This window comes from Rhamphochromis longiceps, linkage group LG15 (genome assembly GCF_057381845.1).
Source record: "Rhamphochromis longiceps isolate RC_006_pf linkage group LG15, R_longiceps_female_GT1.1, whole genome shotgun sequence".
Taxonomy (NCBI): domain Eukaryota; kingdom Metazoa; phylum Chordata; class Actinopteri; order Cichliformes; family Cichlidae; genus Rhamphochromis; species Rhamphochromis longiceps.
This window is the reverse complement of record NC_140571.1, coordinates 4,808,314-4,832,553: the sequence shown is the minus strand read 5'-3', so window position 1 is coordinate 4,832,553 and position 24,240 is coordinate 4,808,314. Positions and strand designations below refer to the sequence as shown.

Sequence of the window (24,240 nt, the reverse complement as noted above, 5' to 3'; positions counted from 1 at the left end):
CTGAGGTGTCCCCAGAGAGGTGGCGTCTGATACCCAACCTGACATATAGACACAGACATACAGGCACACACAGACACAAACATCCATTCCCACCCTCATGCTCTCATATGCACTCACTCCACACTCAACCAACGTGGAGACAGACATAAAGAGACGCTGTACACACAATCACACTCCCCAAGCGTACTCTACAATCCGGGTCTAGGTACCCTTGCCCCTGGAGGGGGGAATTGCACCCAGACCCAGGTGGTGTTACCCTTTTCCCTGCGGTGGGGAGAGGCAGACCACCCCGACTCCGCAGCAGCAGGGAGGCCCCACACTCCAGACCGCAGCCGGACGGCCAACTCCTCCTACTAGCCCTCCCGCTCCAGCAGGCCGCAGAGAATGGGGGTGGGAGAAGACTCCAAACCTCCCTCCACCCGCTCATTGTAGTGTTGATGCATATGTGTTCTAAGGTGCAATTAAAACCCAGGAGGGCATGGAGCTACCTGCCAAGGAGCAGCAGGTAAGCGCATAGTCCCTCCTGCTAACCCTCAATGACTAAGTGTATTTAAAATTGAGAGGTGGGCAACGACGTCAGGGGTGAGGTATACACCCTGATGGTGATTTGGCAATGTTCTAAATGTGCTAACTGGCTAAAGCGAAGCGCCGTTGTGCTTGAATAAGCCACGATAACCTTTGAGGGGTGAACACTTGCTGTTAAAAGTGAAGCTCAAACTCGAAGCAGCTGGGCAAAAGGAGAAGTTTCATATACTTACTACCACCTTATAGCTATATAAAAAGGGTATTCCTGTAAGGATCAGAAGACTTCTTCTTTTTTGTTGTTGCTTGGGCTGCATAGTGAGAGGATAGGATACTTCCAAAGAAACAATCAATAACATTTAGTTTATGTCTCCTCTCCTGGTTGGCCTCTCCAGGGCATGAACTGACATTTGCTTCCTCAATCAAGTCTGAAAACAAAAGCTGCAGCTCACATATAATGCAACTGTAACAGATATAGCTATATTTGAATAAGAAAGCAAACTACATCTCTTCATTTAAGTTTACCATGTGGTCATGACATATGCTGCTCAACGGGAGAGGGAGTAATGATGTCACTTGCAGGAGATCGCTTGTTGTAGTTTCAGCCAATGGGGTAGCTGAGAGAAAAAGGAGGAAACCGTGAGGCGTGCTGCTGTTAGGCAGAAGAGAGCATACTGGCAGGAGCAGGGTTTTCCAAAGCAACAACGGTGGCATTAGTCTCTGATAAGCTCTGGGCTTTGTTCCAAGTGTGGGTTCAACGCTTGTCAGATGAGTACTGCCCTCAACTTTATACTTTTGTCTCTTTGCCCCTTCTTTCCAACTACATGTGCAAGAAAAAAAAACTGAATGTGTGGAATGAGACACCTCTTCGTGGTAATCCTACAACGGGTAATGGTTTGGAGTGTTTAGTCAGAGGAGTAGTTTTCCATCCGGTAGCAATAACCTGTGGCTCTCACCAAGAGCTAAAGATGGTGTTGTGCCTTCAAACACTGAGTGAAGAAGAGAGAGTAAATCAAAGAGTGTGTAAGAGTGGAGTAAGAGTGAGGGAGATGGTTTCAAATACACGGTTATTGCTTCAGTTGCCATGGGGACAGTAGCATGTTTGTGTGTGTGTGTGTGTAAACCTGAGTATGTTTATGTATGTGCATTGAAATTCCAAACATCATATCTGGGCCACTGTGAAATGAGTTTAGTATCAGAAAAAATCACATTATTCAAACAGAGATGCCTGGGCTGATGTTCCAAGAATAACAAAAACCCACATTAGAACTCCTGCAGCTGCACTGTCGTGACCTGCGTACTCCCTCAATCCACCACTAGATGGAGGTGTCAAATATTCACTGGGGAGGTTGCAGTCATGTGGTGGGCAAACCCCTGATCTCAAAAAGGCCATTGGATCGGCTCATTTTTTCAGGTCAGCTGATTCCTTTGTGGAAATCACAGTAAACATAGTAGTTCTGGAGTTTTCTTCCAGAACTACTATAGTCCACTTCTGGACAACTTAGTCCAGTCGTGTCAAAATATCAGTACAATTTATTAAACTCCCAGCAGTGTAATCCAGTTCATCAGCCTCACCATCCAAGTATGGCATAGTTCCCAAATCTTGCTATCACCCTCAAATTTTAACCACACTTCAAAGCTGTAGTGTGTCTGTGTGTGTGTGTGTGTTTTTTTTTTTCCAGAGATGGTAAATCAGCTGTTCCATCCTGGATGCAGCTCTGTCCACAATTCAATTTTATTATGATTGAAAGCTCAATTACCATCCAAAAACACCACCGCCCCTCCTTTGACAGATGTGGCTGTCTGTAAACCCCATAATAAGTGTCGCATATCCTGGAATAGTCTTCTGAAAGGGTGTTTCCCCGGCTGAGAACCTGAGCTCGCATGTCCCCAAAGAGATTTATGGGTGGTGGCAATCTCCGTGGGAGACAGAGCAGGCAAGCGCAGTATGATCTGATCACAAAAGGCCAAATCAGTGGGACAGGAAATCAGTTAATACTGAGGAACTGTTTTTGAAGGGTTTGCTTACGTTTGTAAGCATGGTTTTGACATATGTTGCACACGTGTGTAGTGAGGACAGGAATGCACCTCCAACACCATATATTTGAAAGATGGACAGTTTTAAAGTCTTCATCTGTACAGAAGAAGGAGAAGAAGAAGAAAGATGGTGATAAAACACATGTGCTGGCAACTGTTTCATTGATCCAAGTGTTTAACAGCAATACAAAGAGGCAGATCTTGCATTATGGATGCTTTCTCCCTCCACTATCCTTCTAGTACTCAGTTTAAAAGAGCAGAGCAGACATAAGGAATGTGCTGTGAGTGGCAGAAAGTGGCTGTTGCCCTTCCATATTCGCTTACCATAGTCTAGGGAAGAGCCCCGTGCTACAAACAACATGTCAGAAAAAGAGATGGAAGATCAATGAGGGCTGTGACACAGTGGGAGCTGGCAGAGGCTGTCACACTGTGTGTGTCCTTAAAGCTTTCACTGGAAGAACATCTGTACTGATATATTTGCTTCTATCATCCTGCCTAAATCAGCTTCCTAAAATTACAACTTAAAAGAGAATTTTCTTAAAGTGTATGAAACTTCATTGCTTCATTTTTCATTACATTTTGTTTTTACAGTGCTTGCTATTAGTAAAGGACCTCTGACATAGCTTCACTGTTTTCCTTTTCCTGTATTTGTTTGTCTGTTTTCAAAGGATTAATTGTGTTGATATTGTCATTCATTTTTTTTAAAATTTCTTGTAATCCACAACCCTGTGGACTAAAAGCTGATATTATGTAGGCCAAGAGGACATTTGCAATCAAATGAAATGTTGAAATGTAATGTAACCAAGTTAGCTTCCATGCATTACCTGGTGGCAGAAACTTATCAGTCATTACTTTATTTAACTATTTCAGCTATTTGTTTATTACTAGCATTTTATCAATCACTGCAAATTTCAGTTGTTTACCATCACTTTTATATATTTCAACCATTACACTCTGCTATATTTATTTTTTTTAGCTTCTGTATAATATTTAAAATTATGATTTTAACCGTTACTTTTAACTGACTTTCAACATTATTTGTCTAATGTTATTTAGCCAGTACTTTAGCTTATCTTCTTATCAGGTATATAGTCCAGAGGTGAGGGGATCAATTCAAATATTGATAGTACTGATACCAACCACTGGTACTGGTATTGAATCAATACTAGTGTGATAGCATCGATGCTTTTTTCTATCCTCCAAGTTCAGTATGTAACCCAATGAACTGTGTTAAAGAAATAATAATTATTATTATTGGAAATTTAAAAAATATACTTCAAAAATGCACTAAAATGTTTGAACCTTCTTGTGTTGACTACTAGGTCTATTTTTAATAGCCTACAGCACATTCAAACAACAGAGTGTGACCCAAAATGCTTTGGAGACAGACACATTTACATTCCAGGTCTCCAACAAACCCAGTTTCAAAACACATGAAAATCTAAAAGGTGTGTTTTGTTGTGTGCTGCCTTTATAGGGTAAAAGGATCAATATCGGTACTGATACTGGCCCTTTATTTACTTGGTATTGCATCAATAGCAATTTCTGCAGTATCACAACACTAATATACTCTACTAGCAATTTATCCATCATTTTTCTCATTACTTTCGGTCAGCTTGCAGGTGGCGTATCCCTGCTTTATCTAGTTTTTCCTATTCACACCATTAGTACTACCGGTCAGTGATTCCAACGATTTAGCCGTTACTTCAAGCTAGCTGCCAGAACCATTAAGCCAACTTTAAGCTGTTTCAGTCTTTTAACTTTTATTTAACGTTATTACTGAAAATATAATTAAACTTTAGAATACGTCAACAACTTATAAACAATTTAAAAGCAAATGTATGATATACCATACCATTTTAAGCTAATTATTGTAACAGTTTATTCGTGTGTATTTGTAAGCTATTTCAGCTTCTTGTGTATTACATTAAGCTAGTCCAAACAGCTATACTGCTCTGGTACTCTCCATAGCAACAATAGACGACAGGGAGGGGGAAAAAAGAAAGAGGTTTTTCACACCGACGTTTATTGAATATGCTCGATGTGTAGCTCTCCCAGCACACCTACGTGACTGAAAGTTGTCCCTGCTCTGTTGCACAGGTGCTCCACATATATCCAGAGCGCTCTCCGCCCTCTCCGCCACCACAAACTGCGCTCATTCGCTCTCTCCAACAGCCCGGATGTAGCGCACAGGACCGCACAGTCCTCCACTTTAGTGATAATAACATGGCGCTGGCAGACACATAACGGTGCCCACCACATTGATAATACCCACACTAACAGGCTAAAATAAGCTACGGGACATGTGAGCTCTTCCACCCCGGGAAAAGCAGGTAAGTGCGGGGCGTTTTATTCGATAGAGCCATTTTGACGGTGTGATTTGGTAAGGGGGAGAAATGTGGCTGTTGATGCTTCTTGCAGGGGGGCAAAAAGCCTCTCTATAAATGCATCTCCGAGGGTTTTGTGTGTCTAGCCCTCTGTCCGTGGGTTTAATGCTTCATAAACAAAGCAGTGTCATTCGGGGCTTGTTCACGTAGCTGCTTACGATGCATCGTGCAGAAATAAATCTGTCATTTTGTAGTGCATGTGTTGTCATGGCTGTCAGGCTCTCTCGAGCGTCGACCGCTGTCCTTGGTATTGAACTGGGTGGGCATCACATCTCTGTATGTTGCAAATAGATTTTGAGGGCCTGTGTAATGCTAATTTCTTAAATTATGTCACTGTTGCTTACCAGAACCACTGCTATCACTGGCTGGAGGTCGAAGAAAGAGAAGGGGGGGGGAATCGTTGTAATGGATCTGGGGGCTCACAGTGTGCGTGTATGGTGCTCATTGGCGAGTTTAGCCTAGTAGGCTCTCGTGCTGCTATATTTCTTTATTAGTATTATTATCAGTATTATTATTACCACGACAGCGTCGCTTTTATTGTAGCACTACGGCACATCTACTCCGGAGTGTGACAGTGATGATGACAGTGCAAGACAGTTTTATTGCACTGCCCGTGTTTTCCTTCTTGCAGCTAGAGTTTGAGTGTGCTCCGGCCAATGTAGGCCAGGTAACGGCAGGAACAGATGGCTTGTTTTCAAGTTCAGTGTGGCTCTCGGATTAGATGGTGTAGACGAAAATTAAAAGTGGTGGCTAGGCCCTCTGAGCAAGGGTTCCCCTCCTAAGCTCATAATCACCCTAATAGCGACACTCTATTAATAGAGGCAATAATAACATGTTTTCTAATGCAGTCAGGAGGACTGTATTTTATCCCAAAACACGGGATATACGCTGAAGAATGCAGTCTGCAGAATATTTTACTCTGGCAGGGGATATACAAGGACTAATAGCCCAATAGACATAGCTAACAATAAATAACATGATAGGATAGAACAGGATAGGACCAGCCAATCATTTGTAGATTGATTATTCTTATAAAAGCAAGCCGGACACAAACAATTAGTCAATTAATGGAATAATTCAACCAAAAATGTAATCCACAGCTATTTTATTAATCATTTGAGATCTTTATGCCAGCATAATACCAGATATTTACTGCAATACACATTTCCTGCTTTCCCTGCCTCTGTATGATAACAGAATATGTTTTGGACTTTAAGATTGCAGGTGAGGCAGTACAAGGCATTAGAGGTGAGGTGTGAGAAAATTGTTAAATACTGCAATGAAAACATGACTTGCAAAGCCGATATCAAAGTCTGCTTAGTAGACGTACAGCTCCCGACTTCCTGCTTTAATAGGTACAGTGCTAGCATAGATACAGCATATAGCAACTCAGCAATGAGAATAAATACATTATTTTAAACATGCTTTTTGCAATACGGGTCACACTTTTGCACGCTGCTCGTGTGAATCAAAGATAACCTTTTGCAATGCATATGTTGCTTTGATAGTTACATCTGTTGACGTCTTAAACATCTGGTATTCACTTACAGTGGCAGGAGAGTACCTTTTAGGGCTAGCCCTACAATGTGTAATAGACACCCCGCCCCACCCCCCACCCACCCATCAAAAGGAAAAAACATTCACGTCTGTATAACAGATTGTGTTAACATAAAATATAACTTGAAGTTATTCTGTAGTAAACTGTGCTGATTAAACTGAGCACTAAACCATGCCACAATATTCTTGTAATAATCGTATTGTTACAAGTGAGTACAGAGGGATTAGTTTACAGTAAAACCATTGGTTATCAATCGCAAGATCTGTGTCCACAGCAAGCAGCAACCTTCAGGGCTGAAGAATGAAGCAGATGCTGAAGTGCCAAAAACTGCAATTCCGCTAGCGACCACTTGAGGCTGACTCCAGAAGAGAGTCAATTTCCACTCACTCGCATGTTAAAATTGTCAACTTTACACCATCAAGACGCACGTTACAGCTTGATACAGATAGTTTGGCCTATATGGATACTACAACTGTGTCCTCAGAGAATTATTTTATAAGTGAACAATTGGAAACTGGATTGGCACGTGTCAAAATCAAAGACATGAACATGGGCATAGCTCCTAGGTTGCAAAAATTAAGCCAATGTGAAAGTGCACCAGAGTGTGATAGCTGTGTTTGCAAATCAACTTCTGGTCCTGTGAAAGTCTACAGGAAAATGACTTTGCCTTGACTTCTGTAAACACTTTCCTGGTCATACTATGGTAAAAAAATAGGATTATGAAACCAAACGCTCTCTGGCTAATGAGTTATCACTCACAAGGCTTTAGCCATTGTGCATGAGGTTTCAGAGTCAGACTCAAACTTCCTTATTACACCAGATTTCTTAAAACTGAGATGATGATGATGATGGTGGAAACTCTAATCTCGAGGCTTCAAAATGGGACTTTACAAACCATTGGGTGATGTCATTGTAGCTATGTCCAGGCATCACTTAGATTAAAGGGAGTTTGTGGGTGGTGCTTTAGGTACCTTTCAGATGACTGTTTAGTAGAATCATAATATAGTTTGCCATGTTTAACAGCCTGTCCAATAAGTTTGCCCTTCAGTTTAGTTAAATATGATTCTAGCATTCTATTAGTCAGTTACTTTGCACTCATTAACACATATTTGTTTCTATGCATTACACCTGTACTTATTGCAGCTTGTTAACTAAGTTTGGAAGTGTTAGCCGATAACTTCACCGACAACTGCACCGTCTCGTCCATATATGCCAACTTCTAGCTCCAACAAACTAACATGGCAACTGTAAAAGTACTGACGATTCAAAATGTAAAGTCCAGAAACCCAGTGGGTGATGTCATGGTTGCTCCATCCATCTTTTATGCAGCCTGTGATCCACAGAAAACTTTTTTTTTTTGTGCTCTAAGCACCACTGACCTCATTTTCGGTATGCTTCTCTGAAGCACTTGCTGTTGCTAGGTAAAGTGTTGACATCTTAAGTCCCACCATATCTAGGTTTTCACTGGAAATGATGTTGACGAGCACAGTGAGATTCCAAGCCTGAGCTTCTTCTTTTTTATAAAATTATGAACACAGTTTATGCACTAACTTCGCTGTCTGATCTTTGAGAACTGTCACTTCTCAGAGTCACAGGATTTACATAGAAAACACTACCACTCTAGTAGTGCAGAATTTCAGCAGGGTACAAGTGAGGTCTAACAAATGAATAGTAGAAGTTGATGCAACAAGATGCCAAGATATTTTGACATACGTGGATCTAAATCCAAAAGGATTCCATCTTCTTAATCCTTCTTTCCCTCTGTTTTTTATTTTACTGCAGGATTTCTTTGTCTCCAAAGTAGAGCTGAAGTAATGCTGATGATATCATTATGTTCTTGAACTTGATAAAAACTCCAAAGCCAAAAACAGATCTGTCCTCTGTGTGAGCATCCTGACCTCCATGTGTGAAATAGTTGTAGTGCACCTTTAAATATCTAATTTTCCACCCCCCTTGTCCCAATCACGCGTCGATGTGAGATTAAGGGTGCTCGTCTTTTAGAGATAATAGGGTGTGTTGCTTTGGATCGGAAGACACTGCGAAGCTGAGTCAATGTGTTGGTTCATGTATGCTTGCTTGCACACTCCCTGGTTATCCACTCTGTAATGTATTCAGTGCCAGCGCTGAGCACAACAGCTTTACATAATGATCAAAGCTTAAGGGATGCCAGAGCATGGCTTCAGCCTTCAGTAATAATAATAATAACCTTTTGAAGTTATCACAATCCCACAACCTCCTTCCCCTCATACTCTGCCTCTGTCTCTCTCACACACACACCCACACACACTTGCACGGACCCACTCGAAGGTCCTCTTCTGTTTAATGTTTCTGGATACAGGGTGAGCATTTAAAAGAGGATGGCGATAATGAACACATGACTAACTATTTTAGTCCCTATGGCTGTGCACTAGACTGCTCTTGCTGTCTATGAGGAGGCAGCTTTCGTTCTTCACACAAACTCACAATTATGTAAGAGTGCAGTGGCGTGGTGGATTGAATAGTGTTGCCAGAAAAAGACAATCTCACACTCCCTTTGCTATGCACACTCAAGTGTGCGTTGGTTGTTGGTGCTGCTTCCTCATTCCTTAAAGCTTGACCTCACGTTTCACCGGTCACAATCTCCATTTCTCTGTCGGTGGCTAAATAGCATTTGAAATTCAAGGGTGGGAATGTGTTATCTGTAATTGAACTGTCTGATTCAGCCTTCTATTTATACGGAAACCTCTTGAAGACTCATTGGCTGTTTTAACAAAGTGTCTGGCAGACTTCTGCTGGTCGATCTTGCTAATCAAGAAGCCGAGTCAGGAAGCAGGCAAACAAGGTCTGCATAGAGACGAGATATGAAGAGAGAGAAGAGAGGACTACAGAGCGGGAGATAGAAGCTGGAATAGATGAAACAATGGAGGAACAAAGATGGGAAGAGGACGAAAGAAGACAGGCCTTGTAACCATAAGTAAGGTGAGACTAGTGTAGAGAGACCCAGAGGTGGTTGTGAAGCAGGAAGTGAGGATAAAAAGACAACACACATGGGTAAATTATTGGAATTAAAAGGGGATTTGATGAAAAAAGAGTCAAGAATGAAAATCAGGAAAAGGAAAATGAGGCTGAAGGCCCAGTGACTATGCAGTGGGTGAAAATAGCTATTGAAGGAGTATCTGTCTTTCTTTTATTGTCAGGGGTCGCGGGATCCCTTCGGTCTGTCGCTTCTGTTTATTTCAGCTGCGACCGAGCAGTCTGTCTGAATGCCAAACTCATCTTCAGATGTCAGCACTTTTGTCCCAGGTTATTGCATTTTGCTGTTTTGGTCCCAGGATTAAAAAAAAGGCTTCCCTTGTGTTTTCTGCATGGCCTGGTATGTCAGTAACAGAATGAGGTGTATGTGTGTCTGTCTGCAAGAGTGGGAAGACAGAAGGCGAGATTGAGTGTATTTAAGAGACATCCTGACAGAGGAGAGATAACCATGAACAATTGAGAGCGATAGAAAGAAAATGTGTAGGTGATGGTGTGTGTGTGTGTGTGTGTGTGTGTGTGTGTGTGTGGGCTTCATGTTTGTTGCCTTTTAAGGATTAAAGAATTAAGTGATTCCACTGTGTCGTCTCTTTACATGTCACAAATGAAAATAAATGGTACAGATGTTTTTGTCATGACTTTATAATGTAATGAAGCCATCCACTTTGCACACAGGGCTGAAATGATGGGTGTCAGTGATATGTTACATTTTCCAATGAGCAACCGAATGTCCTTGCATCCATTCTCTTCCTCTTACCCAAGTCAAGGTCGCAGTGGGTGGAGCCAATCTCAGCTGCCATAGGGCAGTTGGCGGGGTACACCCTGCACAGTCGCCAGTCTGTCACAGGGCTAACACAGAAAAACAGACAACCAATCGCTACAGAGAATTTAGGATCATCAGTTAACCTAACCCCACTGACTGCGTGTCTTTGGATTGGTAGTAGTTGGAGTAGCCGGAGACAACGCACACAGACACGGAGAGAACAGGCAAGCTCCACACAGAAATGACCCGGCAAGAAAGGCATGGTGGATTTGAACACCATTTTAACCACCAGGCAACTGCACATGTAAATTCTCACTTGTTGTGGTAATGAATGCAAAATCCACTATTTGGGATTATTTCGGTTTTAAACTAGACAATATGAGCATGCAATCAGGTGAAGGTCTGCAGCCTTTAAATGAAGATGAGATTTTATTTTTATTTTTTTAATGCTCTACTAGCAACATGCTGCTAGTTTAGCTAGCATGGGGCCTGAGGTGGCTTGATAGCTGACAAACGTCTTGTATTAGGAGTAGAGACTTTGTTCTTTGTTTTCCAGGACTTAACATCAACCGTACTGTTACAGGTCTTGACAGCACTACACTGAGTATTCATGCATGATAAGAAGGTGTGTCTAGGCTTATTAGCCTGCTTATTAACCGGACTTGCACTGCCCGAGAAATGTAACTACACATCGGGTCTAAATCAAGCTTTAGGGTTAACCCTGACGCCCACACCCCAACCATAACCTTAACTCTACTGTTCTCCTCTCTAGCTCAAGGAATGCCACCACCTTCTAGTGCTGATTGTGTCTTACAAGTTGATCAACTTGTCCAGAAGCAAGCAACTATGGACGCCATATATTCACTCAGTTGCCCAACCCTATGGACATGCATATAATCTGCTGGTATCTATCATTTAGAAACAAACCTTGAAAAGGATGCACGCCATGAATCTAAACTACTGTGCTGACGCTCATAAAGCTGTGTAATTTCTTTGTCCTGAACCCACACACACACATACATGCGTACACACATAGACACACAAAGAAAGAGTTAACCTAGATACTCACATAGCATTACAAGTAGAAGGAAGACAGTCAAACATAACCTACATCCTCTACAGTTTTCTCAGTCTAACTTGTCTGCGCTCATTGAGCCTGTTCTACTTCTTTCCCAATTTGTCTCTTGTCCAAAGCTGGAAAGGCCTGACTGGCATTGTGCTGATAGTGTGTGTGTGTGTGTGTTGGTGATGGGGTTAAGGCATCAGAGGGCACTGTAGAAGAGGCCAAGTGAAGCTTGAATACCCAGCGATGCCCTCAGGCTGCATGAATGCTGCATCTGCCTCTACTGCTGCCCAGCACAGAGCTCTGTCACCCACCCTCCAGGCTTAGGGACTTGCACTATTTCTGTGGATGTGTGCGGGCGTGTGTCTGTGTTAACATGCTTCAGCTTTCCTGTCGGCCGAATTGGTTGATACTGCATTGTTCAAGTGTGCTGCTGAGGCCTAACTCTTTTACAGAACTGCGTGTTTAAAAGTATTGTCTCCGTCTGAGTGTGTGTGGGGGTATGTACCAGTGAAGCGCTGTAAGCCTGAGGTCAGTTTAATCACTGTTAAAGTGATACCTGTTTAGAATGACTGGACTTGAGGAGCCAATTGCTGTCTGCTGCCTTCACCCAAAGTACTTTTTAAAAACTGTGCTTTATGACCGTGAATAGGCAAGATTTTCCTCATCTGTTGTCACTTGATTTTATATATATTGAATAAGGAAAAGCCCATTGTTGCCCTTTTCCCTTCTGGGATAGTTCACATGCAACATTTTAAAGTGATTTTTTCATCATTGGTGTTGTATGGTAGCATATATTCGTCGTACTTTTAGGTCACCAGCAACAGTCTCGATGTATTTGTGATCTTGCTCTGATCAACAGAGCAAATAAGCACCTCATGATGCTAAAACACTTCTTCTAAGGACTTTGTTCCAGAAATCATCAAAATCAAATTAATCTGAAATTGCATTTTCAGCCTTTACAGGCAAATCGAAGCGACAAATGGCTTCGTACTGGGAGTTACGCTGCAGTTTCAAATCCAGTTTCACTACATTGTTACAAGCCCAATTAAAAACTGAAGGTAGCAAAGCAAACCATCACAAAAACAACCTGCAGCAGCAGCAGCAGTGGTGGCAGCAGCAGTTGGTCTTATCCACTCTTAAATGCCGTTGGCAATCATTTGCATGCTTTGTCTTTGAGATCTCTCTATAATTACTTACTTCTTTTGTTACTCCTGGCAGTCTTTTCAAGCTATCTGGAATACTGGGGGCTTGCAGATGCGTCCCAGACTTCTACAAAGCATGTTGACTGTGCCGTAGCACCTCGTTTCATTTGAAGTGTAAAACAGGCCTTTTGCTCAGTTCCTTGGCCAAACGCAGCACAGCGACAAAGACTATGAGAACCATCACTTGGCTGAAATTTATGATGTTGTTGTTTGATGGTTGTCATAGTTTATGATGTTTCAATATAGACAGATAGGCAGCTAAGTTATTACATGGAGCTCCCAAGTTTTTTCTGCATATTTGTAGCACCGGTTTAGGAACGAAACAGCGAGTTATGTCTCTCCTCTGGGTGTATTGTGACGGATCTTTGACTTTGAAATGGTAGTGCAACTGTAGACACACTCATCTGATTTCATCCTACTCAGTGATCACAAAGGAATAAGGAAGGAAGGGAAAAGGAAGACGTGAAGGGAAGAAACAGAAAAAGTATCCTGAAGGGATCCTTGGAGTCGCTCAGTGTTCTCCATCAAGTTGCCAGTCAGTATAGCTTTCATAACAGTTGCGAGCAAGCTCTCGCTGTTTTGTTCTGTGATTTGAGATCAGTCAGGTGGAATTTCATCAAAGCAGACTTGAATAAGGACATTCATTATGGCTCAGCTTGATTCATTACCATCGCCCAGCTCCCACACCCCCATGGGGGGACTTCAAAAGAAACGGAGAGGTTGAAGATGCAGGCTTCTATCGCAGCGAGGCTTACATCATAGCATACTGTATCCACCATCTGGGACATAATTATTAGACGATGTGTAAAAGTGGCTCGATTTGACCGTTGTGCGCTTGAACCAATTCAATCAAACCAGTTTGTATTACAGTTAATGAATGTAATGGCAACAGATACATGTTGTGTTCAAAGGCTGAAGCTAAAGCCAGATGATGTCACGTACAGGGTGATGGAAAGAAACGGCACTGTCCTTGTGTTGCAGTAGAAAAGAGTTAGTAGGAAGGGCTGAAACGAAAGGTTGAAATGCATTGCAGCTTAAGAAACACTAGTTAATAGAGAAATGCTACAAAAGCACAGAAAACACAATGGAAGCTGAATATACAATGTAATTGAAACAGGGAAAACAAACCCACAAAGCTCACCAAAAATCCAACTCTAATACCGTCAAGGTAACAAGCTAACAAGCTAACAGTAAAAGGCTAATAGCAAGCATGTATCTACAGTGTTACATGGATCACACGATTAAAACGCACCTTACCATACATCTTTTTCTCCGTCGTGTCTTTTGCCTGAATGATGAAATAATTGCTTGAAAATTAAATGTGTCTCTGTTCTGTCCTATTATGTCTCCCTTAAAAACAGTTTCTCTGTGTTTTGTGTGCTTTTCCTGCGATTTTCTGTTTACTGGTGTTTTCTTAAGTTGCGGTGCATTTGAACTCTCAGGGCCCCCGTAGACACTGGATTAAACAATAAAAAGATAAATGAGTAAATATATTTATATTCTCTTAGGTGGTTTTGTATTTCTTCATTAATTTACTTGGTTATTGATTTATTGTGGATGCTTTTAATTCTAGCATCCAAGGAAAGAGACTTTTATTAAGAGGAGCACCAGATGGGTTTGGCAAACCCAACGATATCTCAGATACCGAGTTTGGTGGACTGCTGTGCAAAGAGCAGCAAGGCCAGTGTTAGCCTAAACTCTGATAGCAGTTGGGAAACTCACACAGTGGATGTGCTTGACCGGGTGTTTGCTTGACCGGGTGTTTGCTTGACTGGGTGTTTCAACGATTGGATTTAGGAATGGGTCAGAAGGATTAACGATTGTTAATGTTCAACTTCAAACCATAGTTGGTCAAAGCCATTGCTAGATCTGGATGGTGACATAACATACATCTCCTATTGACAAACAGCTGCTCAGAATCCCATTTGTTCTGACCAAACAAGTAAAATCCATTCAGTCAGCGTTACAGAAGACGAATAGCATCCTGTTGTTAAGATAATTATACAGAATAGATTACGCTCTGATTGGGCATGCTCAATTGACAATGATTTATATTAGGTAAGACAGTCCAATCTATCCTAGCATTTGGTTTGTGGCTCTATAAAAATTGACTCCATTCCATTCCCAGAGTCAGTTTGGTCAGATTGTGCAATTGAAAACACAAACAGACATGTTTAATGTACTGTGTTAAAGAAGTATCAGTACTGGTATTGTGGTTAGACGATACAGTGGCTTGTGGGGATCTTTTGCTTTTTGTTGTTTAAATTCTGAACTCCTTTGACTGTAAAGAATGTTGTTTCCAACCCTTCACCAGTCAAAAGCAGCAATCTGGACCTAAATTTAGCACTGCTTGGAAACTTGACCATCACACAGATTAGCATCAGAGATGGGATGTCTTAACACGGCCTTCAGCTGGGAAACAACGCAACTTCGGGCATAAAAAAGGCGGTAGTTAAAGAGAAATCTATTTTGTATATGTGTGTGTATCTGTGGGTTTGTCAGTAGGTATACTGCTAGTGAATACTGCATGAAAGTATACATAGACATTTGAGATCACATATTGTTTGCATGTATATGTACTTGCATGCTTATTCACTTTACTGGGCAGATACACACACAGACACACAAGCACGTCCTTTAAGGCGGGCGGCTAATGACGTAGTGTAAGACAGAGAACACAGATGCACTAGCTGAATAGATTAAAGCATTCATCCAGTGACGCAGCTGTGCTCTCTTTGATGCCTGGGCATGAAACTGCAGGAAATGGCAACAAAAGAGGGATGCAGTCTTAGCTGATATTTAAAAAAAAAAGAGATCCACTCTGAAGCGTACAGCAATAGCATGCTAACACACTCTGTCCCTCTCTCTCTGTCTGTCTTACAGTCAGCATCAGCCATATTGGCATATTGGCAAATAACATGACATTTACCTTTGGCAGTAGCTAAATGTTTAAAGACGTGAGTGTGATGAAGCGTTCAAAGGCTTTAATCAGTGGTTTCTTTTAATCATCATCTATTTGTTTTCCTGACACAGAATAATCAAAGAGAACTAAAATATCAGTACCAGCTTCGGCGATCAGTCAGATTGTTATTTTAAATATTGGTGTTGGTCAAAATTTCACAATGTGCACAAGGAAGCAGCTAGCCTCCAACCACGTGCATTTGGGTTGAGGTTTTTTTTTTCAGTTTGTAGCTGGGTGAAATGTTGCTGTGTGTTAATCTACGGAGAGACAAATTGCACATTGGTTTGTTGTGCGCCTGCTTGCAGGACTTTTATTTTGGAGGAGCTCCAACATCCTCGCATGGTTGTGGTTATAACACATTCACAACCCTGCCAGAGCGGCACTACGTGAGCAAGCCGCAGGCTTCATTTAAACTCCCGGTGTGTTTAGAAAGACCACTCCTTAAGTCGACCGTGAGACGCAGGAAGAAGCGGAGGAGAAAGTCGTACGCCGCTGAAATATAAATGGGTTGCACATCTTTGTTTCACTGCAACAGAGCAAACAAAATGGTCCACCCCTCTGAGGGCAACAGTTAAGGCCAGATTTCTAACTAGATAACAAAGAGATCACGTAGTGATAAAGTGATTATGCCCGAGTTCGTTTGGGAGGATTAGCCAGTTGTTTTTGTTGCCCGTGTGGTCGCATGCCACATGTAGCAGCATATACAGTGAAACCACGGAAAGTAGGTCCTTCACGTAGGTCTGCTGTCTCTGCTCTTTTGTAATGTTCCAGGAGAAAAGGCAGTATTACTGATTGTGCAGTTATTCAGCACGCTACAATGCATTATGAATTATTTGGCTTTGTTTCCTCCCTGTTGTTCTATTATCCTTCTAGCTAAGCCTCTTCATTTCATCTGCCCTGGACGACTGTGCCACTGTGCATTTCTCTCTCTGTAATTTATCCATCTGCAGAAACAGATCATGTGTATTTGTGTGTGTGTGTGTGTGTGTGTGTGTGTGTGTGTGTGTGTGTGTGTGTGTGTGTGTGTGTGTGTGTGTGTGTGTGTGTTCAGTCAGTAATAGGAAACGTTGTGTTTAAGGGTGATGATTACTCTGGCCCTTGTGGTTTACAAGTAGACAAGGTAATGATGGCTGTTACTTTCTCAGCTATCTCCAGTCAATCCTCCTGAAGTGAGTTAGTGTGTGTGTGAGAGAGAGAGCATTTGTGTGCTGAATAGTAGGAAATGACTCTGAAAGCTTGGAGGTATTGCTTCTCATTTTCATGAGCAACATCATTTCTGAATGACAATGAATCACGAGGTCCACCGATCAGCTGTTGCGGTCTACTCATTTCTAACTCAGAGATGACAAAAGTCACTTGCTGATGTTTATCACGGGCTGTGGGCAGGTTTAGTCTGTAAGTGCTGGCCTTGAACTTGTTTTAAACACTGTCTCTGGCTGCCCTTTAAATGCCTCTGTGGCATCCAGCCTGTAGCATCACAAACTACTGGAAAAAGCGATGCTTTGTTAATTGAAGTGGCACTTCATTTCTTACATTTTGGCAGCTATGGAAAGAAATAATAAATTCACTACCCTCCACATCCTTTAAACACTGTTTCAAAATAATCTCTGTCCAGTGAGCATTTTAGTGGACTGAATATAAAAATGGACATTGCTGCTGTGGCATGATCCCCCAAATAGCCAGGTTTTCTTTGCAATTGCTGGCTTGACAAAACTCCAAACCCCACTCACACAGATATCACAAAGGTGGTTTCTTTGTTAACCCAGGCTTTCTGCATCACGCTGTATGCACTCTCGGATAGAAAGGGGCATTTGACACATCTTTTTCCGCACAAACATGGATCAAATGAGCACTTCAGTTTGAGATATTGTCAGAGGAAAAGGTTGCACAGATGTATAAAGAACATGAAAACCTCAGCGTAGCAATAAAATGCCACACTGTTTGCTGTAAATAAAACAAGAGCTTAATGCTGCATGATCAACAGAAGCATGCTGAGGAAAAAAAAGGTTATGTTGATTTAGGCTTATCAGTAGCATTTACATATTTTCTGAATCACTAACTGAATGCATGCAAATTCCAGGGACAATAGCATGCATACAGTTTTTAGTGGTGTAACTTTACAACTGCGCTTTGGAGCCCAGTGTTTGTAAGCCACAGTTCAATGGGTAAAATATATCCCTGCAATTTATTTGACCATTATTGGAGAAGATGTGTGTCAATATGTGTGTTTGAAGCATGTATGTGGAGTTTTATAGTCCTTATGTTGAACTATGTAACAAGAAATTTGTATTTTTTTTTGTCATTTACTATCCTGCTTATGCAAAACATCTCTGTGCATGTTGTTAGTCTGATGTAAAGAGAGGCTGCAGAGCAGAACCGTTTATTTAAATGATACCTTAAACATTTAAACTAATTATTAAGATGGAAATGAGTGAGAGATTTGTAGAAAAAAGAAAGAAGGAAACCAAAACAGAGATGGAGGGAAGATAAGCTTGGTTTAGCTATGTGAGCTCTGAGATTCAGACCACACCCAGTCTCACTTGACTTGCACATCTGATTGTCACAGGCTGTGACAGTATTATCTGCTCTGACTTCTGCCTCCTAGGATACAATGATTAAAGCTGTGGAAAATAGATCAAGAGCAACCAAGGAACTATAGAAGGTTTTGCCTTTCACCCCGAGTACCATTAGGAGAGGTTTAGAGCAGCTAAGGGATGCCATCAACCCAAAATAAGAGCTTTATAGCATCATTTTGAATTTCTTGCGTGTTAAGACAAAGCCATGTACTAAATGTAATCTGCATTTAGCCTTTTATTTTTTGCTTCTGATCCTTTAAAACTTGCAAACTATAACAAAGCGAGATGCAAAGTCATTTCAAACATCTCATTCCTGCTTTTGGTTAGTATCTTGTGACCCATTTGATTCATCTCGGTATCTCTTAGGTGGACCTCGGCCACCTAAGGGAACCGTCAGTACTCAGCTGTGAAGCTGCATGGCGACACTACTGGATATAACACTGGTTATATGGTGCGTGCATATCTGTACCTTTTCCATGGGTCTTAGGCCTGAGAACAGACACAGGCACATATTTCTGTGCGCTCTCACATATCGACACACAGCGGCACTAATCCCGGCCCGTTATCAGTAAGCATCAGCGTGTGAAGTCATGTGGACTGGTATGAGTCTGTGGCTGAGCCTCAAACACTGCGCTGCTGAGATCCGCTGATGAGAACATCTCCGCTGGACTCATGTCACACCCCGACCCACCACTGCCTGGGGGCCCACATTAGCTCAGAGGCTGTTTGGTGGAGCGGAAAGGCAAGCTATATTTAGCATTACATGTAGTCAAGAACTGCTGTATTCAGGACACCAGGCAAAAGTCAGATGTAGTCAAAATGGTCAACTTTTGCAGAGTCGTTTTGCTGCTGCATTGTTGTTTTTATTACAGTTTTACCCTCCAGAATACAAAGAGTTACTCTGTTTGCTCTCGAGACTCTAGCTCGAGAACAGATTTAGTTAATCCTCAAACGTTTGTTTTAGCTGTTGAACTACTGAACCCGAGTTCACTGAATATCTCTGTATCGATTTTTATTATTTTTATAATCACGTAGCGGTCAAGGATTTGCCCCGCGCTGCATTAGTTTAGTCTTTCAGAGTGGGTTTAGTGTTTAATTATTCATCACGGGACATAATAGATCAAACTGAAATGATTGTCTCTGTCATGTCGGTCAGCATTTGTTTGGTTTTCTGGAACATGATTTACTTTGTCTGCTCCACTACACAAACCGGCAGCATGGCCCTGTCACCATTTGCATGCAGGTCCTTTCAGGGTTTGAACTCTGGCCTCTTTGTTGTGAGGGCATCCTGTACTAGTGCATGTGGAAGTGAAAGTGCATTAGCAGAAAATTCAGGAGACAAAGAATTTGAGTTGCACACAGCAAATCCAGCATGTCCAAATTAACACTGTCGGATTTGATTTCAACACTATTAAAGTGTCTATATGGGTCCACACCAGAAAGTGTTAATTTAACTCTTTTTGGAGAGTTGGTACATTAACTCTGATTTAGTGTTAAACACCAAATCTGTCTGGAGTTGATAATTTAACACTTGGTGTTAAGAGTTTATATATTAACTCTCAAAGAGTATTTTAGTTTAACTACGTAAGAGTTATCTTCTAATTCATTCTAAAAAAGCGGGAATTTTACTGTTCTGAACTTCTAGAAATTTATTTTGGAAATAAACATTTACTAAAAAGATGCAATGGTTTTTGAAAAACATTTATTCTGAACTGTGCACCTCAATTTCAAAACATTTTCTGAAAGATGTAACAGTATACATGTTCTCACTTTCATTAGAATTTTGTTTATCAAAAGGTCTGACATGGTAAATGCAAATAACAGCATTCTCATCACTTATTTCTTCAATACAATATGCATGTCCTTCATTCATCCCTTTGTGGAACTTCAACGCACTTCTGCTCTCCCCCATATTCCATCTTCACAAGCATATCCATATCCTGTGCGGAGATTGAATAAAAATTAGTTGACACTAATTAATGGCACAAATAATCCAGTAAACAATTGCAGCACAGTAAAAAAAAAAGAAAAAAAAAAGGAATCCTCTTTGAGCCATTACTTGTGTAAAGTATTTTCCCAAAAGACAAGGACACAGGCAACAGGTATACTGAACTAAATGTAAAACCTCAACCTTTTTCATTTTTACCTAAACCGTGTGCACAAAACTCTGGAGGGATCTATGCTAACGTAGAATCCAGTCAGGACGTCTGCTACTGCTGTTTGCTCGTTTATTTTTTATTTTTTTATGGGCGATCGTTTTCAGGCTTCAAGTAGCACCATTATACCAACATTTCACATTCTACACATTGTTTTAGGTGTATTTGACCAAAAGTTTGACTGAAAATTCACATGCAAGCTTTTTTTCATGGCTGTGGTATTTGCCCGCAAACAATACCTTTCAGCTAGCTAAAACAGAATATTATGCTATCAGCGAGCAACATGGCTAATGCCTTTCACACAGCTTTGTCTCAACTCCAAAGAGCCACAGAAGTAAAAGCTCATAATAATAATTGAAACAATCTTTGAAAAAATGACTTACCAAGCATGGCAAACAACTCAAATATGTAGAGCAAAATGTTCTGAAACGGCTTCACTTCAGCTTCGATTGGAGCCGTGCTGGGGGCGGAGTCTGTGAATTCACTCTATTGGTGTCATAGCCCCTGTAGGAGTTCAGAGTTAAGAGGTCAAGAGTTAATGTTTCCATTGTAACACCTCCAGATTTGACAGAGAAACACTCATTTTTAACACTCGATTTTAACTACTATCATTTTACACCTCAGAGTTACATTAAAAGAATGTGACTCTGCTTAGAGTAAAATTAACTCTACTTTTGCAAGAAGACTATTAACACCAAAACATTTAACACTTTTGAATTTGCTGTGCAGGTGTTTCTCAGTGTTAGTGCTTTTCTTGGCTCATGCTCAGGAATTAAAATGGGAAGGAATCCATAACTGTTCCAGGACTGAATTCAGTCTGACAGGCAGTTTAATGTAAAAATAATAAGTTCATTTCTCACGTGCTACAGCCTGGCATTGCCTTCACCTGACGCCACGGAGATACTCACTTAACATATCAGAGAGTAATGTCACCTGACAGTCCACCTTCACACTCAACGGACATCCTTTGTTTCCTTCCTTCTCACTGTCAAGGGTGCAAATGTCAATGAAGCTGTGGGCGGGGGAACTTTAGCATTTGGCTAGTGCTACAAAGGGGCACAAGCCTACAAACTTTGTTTGTAGAGTCAGGTGTCTTCAAATGTTTCAAGCAGCTTAATAGATACCACCAAAAATGCAAATTGTTTCTGCACAGTTTTACAAAACACGTGTCCTGCTTGGAAAAAGTAGAAAAAGCCTTCCAACGTGTGATACCTTCACTCTCAGAGGTGAAGCCGCTGACTCCATGTAGGATTGTAAGTTTTTTCTTTTCATCTTTTTATAGAAATATCACTCTCCAGAGAAATTTAGGAGATGCAGAATATCTTCCTTGTTTTCTTTCCCACACATCATGCATGGACTTCGTTTGAAACAACTGAGAAAGAATTTCAGAACTTTAAGACCACGCACTCGGGGGATGTGAAACAAGCACCATTTTGGCTGCTTCCAAGCACAGTAAAAGTTACATTTCTTTCATAAATATTGGAAAAATCTTCAGTTATACCAGAGTAAATATAATTTTAAAGCGCTCTTTAAGGACCTAAGCTTATCCCAGTGTTTCTTTTTCTGTTTAGCCCTACTGCCATTGGCATATTTCTCCTTTGATATATATATATATATATATATATATATATATATATATATATATATATATATATATATATATATGCTCTAAACAGGCTAGAATTGCTGTGGTAATATAGACATTGCTAATGTAGGTCAACAGATTCACCCGTTCCATTTACCATCTGCAGCTAAAGACAAGTGGTGTGGAAGAGAAGATAGTTATACGCAGCGACTGGTTGTAGAAGTGGAGAGAGAAGAAATGATCTGTCCAGTCTGAAGTGGTGGCCTGATCAATGTTTTATAAGTATGGCCACTCTTCTTTGTAGGTTAGACTTATCTTTCCTCCCCCACGTGTGTGCCAGTGGTGAAGCTGTGAGTCATAGCGGGCTGTGTTTTTGAGATAATGGCCCACATTGTGTGTGTGTCTGTGTGTGTTTTATGTTTTTTCCAGTACAATTGACAAGCAACACAATTAACTAACATTAGTTTTAATTTAGAGACCATGAAACCATTTAATTTATAACATTTGAGGCTGAAAAGCAACACTGACAGATTAGTTTATGTTGCTATAGTAGCAGATCTGCTGTGATGTAGAGCAGACACAAATGTTTTCATGCATGGCTTCCTCCACATTTTTAATGTTTCAACATAAGGCTGCAAAGACCGGAGCTTTTATGTATTTTTTGTGTGTGTGTGTCAAATGGCCTGCATCTCATGCACGCTACAAACCAATCAGCTAGAGGTTGTACGTGGATGTGGAGGCCATGGACATTGCAGACTTCTTCTGTCAGCTGCTCCCTTTAGAGGTCGCCACAGCGAATCATCTTCCGCCATCTCACACCGTCTCTTGCATCCTTTTCTGTCACACCAACCCTCTGCATGTCGTCCATCACTACATCCATGGGCCTTATCTTTGGTCTTCCGCTTTTCCTCCTGCTTGGCAGCTTCATCTTCAATGTCCAATATGAGTTATATTTGCTATCCTTGCTCTTCACATGTTCAAGTGTTACAAGATGGTAGTGAGATCTGCTTTGATGTATGGTTTGTAGATAGTAGCGCTGACAAAAAGACAGGAGGTGGAGCTGGAGGTGACAAATTTGAAGACGGTAGTGACTAGAATGGACAGGATTAGAAATGAGTACATCAGAGGCACAGCTCAGGGTACTGACTTAGAGATGCAAGGATATTGAGTCTATTGTTGCAAAATCAACTTTCAGATGTTAACTGACTCACTTGGGTGCTTATATTCTGGCAACAAATGAAGGGTTACACGACCTTTAAAATGAGGTCACACTCTGCTCTGCCTCTACACATGGTGTGCATGGCTTGCCTGGGATAAAGAGTGACACTTGTCATGGGTTTTAAGCAGCAGGGCACACTGCATTGTCCTCCACTGTTAAGGTGAAAGCCTCAGGTTGCATCATCCATCAAAGCGGATATTTTTCCTTAGCACTGTTGGCTGACATGAGGGACTGCTGTGCTCTCAGAGTCATGTTTTGCTGCTCATCAACAATGGATATATAGGTATATATAAGGCTTCTTTCTCCTGCTTAACTGTTCTTGATTAGCAAAATGCTGACTTAAGGCTATCTAATGGCTGTTTTTCTTATAATTTCCTAAAACCCTTCCGTGAGCGAAATTGTCTGATCATAACATACTAACTGTGAGGCTGCAGAGTTCAAAAGTGACAATAAATCTAATGACCTTTTGGAGGCACCCTTCTGTCGCCCTCTGTAATGTCTGTAGTGACAGAACAAAGGCATCTCACTTCAGCTTTCTGCGTGGTCATTTTACCAGTAAACATAACAAAAATTACTGCACAGATATTATCTTTAATCTGCACAATATGCACAAACGTAACAGGCTGCCTATGTGCGACCCCTGCAGGTGCTGCTCAGCCATGGAAACCCATGCCAAGAAGCTCCCGGTGCACAGTTTCTGTGCTGATGTTCATGCCACAGGCCTCTTTTGGTGCTGCACTCCATATTAGTCCCAGTTTCTCATGTGGGAAAATTCATTGCCTGCAACTGCTTTGGTGGTCTGTCAGTTTATTCTGCTACAATATTCTCTGAGCCCAAAAGTGATATTTGGGAAAGCTTGGCCAGGTATCGATGAGGACAGTTGACATTGCCGTGATAACTTTATCCATCTCCTCCTGTAATGATCAATAATTCTTTGTCTGAAGTCTAAATGCATTTTTTGACATGATGCTTTCTAAAGTGACAGCTCAAACCCTGACGTTTTTACAGTGTTTTTAAAATGGAAAATAGCCTCAGATTTAACACTTAAATCCCCACGGACTGCCATTTGGCTTTTCTACCTTTAAAACCCGGAGAGCAGCCAAATGGCTTTTAGCTAAGCTTTAACTTCAGCGAAGTGGAAGCTAAATTGGCTAGTCATTCATATGTAAATTAGGTTGTTACCTGGGAATTCTGGAGG

At 41.3% G+C, this 24,240-nt stretch overlaps 1 protein-coding gene across 2 annotated transcripts in view; it reads left to right on the top strand.

Moving 5' to 3' along the window:
• Nucleotides 1-4,757: 4,757 nt before the first annotated feature.
• The window catches only part of pak5 (p21 protein (Cdc42/Rac)-activated kinase 5), an 84,037-nt gene continuing 64,554 nt past the window's right edge, over nucleotides 4,758-24,240 (top strand). For both annotated transcript variants that reach the window (XM_085382403.1, XM_085382402.1), the window contains exon 1: nucleotides 4,758-4,892. The gene's annotated coding sequence lies outside the window, so the exon portion shown is untranslated. The remainder of the gene's footprint in view (nucleotides 4,893-24,240) is intronic.